Genomic DNA, 1407 nt, shown 5'->3' with positions numbered 1-1407 from the left:
GACAAAATGCATCACTCTACTAAAAACTGAGTGCATAGGAATAAATGTAGCTTACTTTAAAATGATAAGTAATTACCCAGCTGTGGGGACCGCTTGGGCATTCAGGGCTTCCACCTGGATCACTTTTGTGTGTGCACATGCAAATGAGTCTGATTCAAGAGAATTTTGTTGTGGGAACAGCACATATGCAAAGGGAAATGGAACTCTATACTTTCCTGGCCTGAGGTAACAACTGCTGAATTGTAGTAGAAAATTTTTCCAGATCAGGAGGAACAAGCTAAAGAAGACATGGGCCTGGTTGACTTGTAGGGCACACCGCACCTCACACGCATTGTTGAGTGTAGAGAGTTGTGCTAGGAAGGCTACTGCCAAGAAGACAAAATGTTTGGTTTCCACAAACTAAAGATGTGCAGAAGTACAGAGGGTTGCCATATTTGCAGAACCAAGTCCTCCAGTTCTTGTTTTACTGACAGTAAGCACTATGAAAACGATTTCCAGAGTTGCTTTGGGTTGCATGAGACTTATTCAGGAGACATCTATATTGCCCATGTGCTTCTGGTGAAAAGATGCAAAAAGATACCAGCAGAATCAAAAAAAAAAAAAAAACTAGAATCATGTGGTAGATGCAAGGACTGGACCCAGTCTAAAGACTACATAAGCCAAAGAAAGTGAAAACTCTTTCTGGAAGTAGAATAAAGAGCAACCAGATCAACAAACTGCAAAAGGAATTCAAACGCCACAATTCTGGTGCTCATAGGACCACCTCAAGTGCCTCCCCAGCTCAATCCTCTTCTTACAGTCATCAGTCTGATGATGGCTAATATGGAGATTGGCTCTGGGCCTAACAGAACACCAGTCTTTTCCTTTTTAGACTTCACATCCTGGAAAAGACAGAAATTATGCTGTGGGATTATTTACAAAATGTGTTTTGGAGAAGTTCTAATAGAGACACATCTATTCAAGCCCTATTGTGGAAATAAGAAAACAGCTACAGAAAAACCAAAGGAGCAGGGACCAGAATCTCTGCCTGTCTCCAATCAGGAGGATTGGTGACCCTAACATTTCTCAAGAAGGGGGACTGAGAATTATTATAGGAAAGGCAACAAAATGATCTGCTTTATTTCACTTGGACAATTGCTAACCTGCCAAAAGACAATTTCTAGAATAGTTTTAAGTGGGTTTTGTTTATTTGTTTTCATTTTTTTTTCTCCACTTCAAGGAGCTCAGAAACCAGTGTCTGTTTTACTAGAAAGACTGTACATAATATAATATGTAGGATGCTATGTATTTGATAGGAAAGCTGAATATTGCTGTAAAATGCTCTTTGAGTTGCTTTTCTTTAATCCCTTCTTAATGAATGAACATTGAGGGTGCTGTAGAAGGCAGAAATGGGATTTTTGTATATTA

General features: G+C 39.4%; 1 pseudogene; it reads left to right on the top strand.

Annotated features, from left to right (window-relative positions):
- The first annotated feature begins 378 nt into the window (after positions 1 to 378).
- LOC114040574 lies at positions 379 to 1053 on the top strand (annotated as a pseudogene).
- Positions 1054 to 1407: the final 354 nt, after the last annotated feature.

This window comes from Vombatus ursinus, unplaced genomic scaffold (genome assembly GCF_900497805.2).
Source record: "Vombatus ursinus unplaced genomic scaffold, bare-nosed wombat genome assembly UNPS02013661.1, whole genome shotgun sequence".
Lineage (NCBI taxonomy): Eukaryota > Metazoa > Chordata > Mammalia > Diprotodontia > Vombatidae > Vombatus > Vombatus ursinus.
This window is presented reverse-complemented; position numbering and strand designations above follow the sequence as displayed.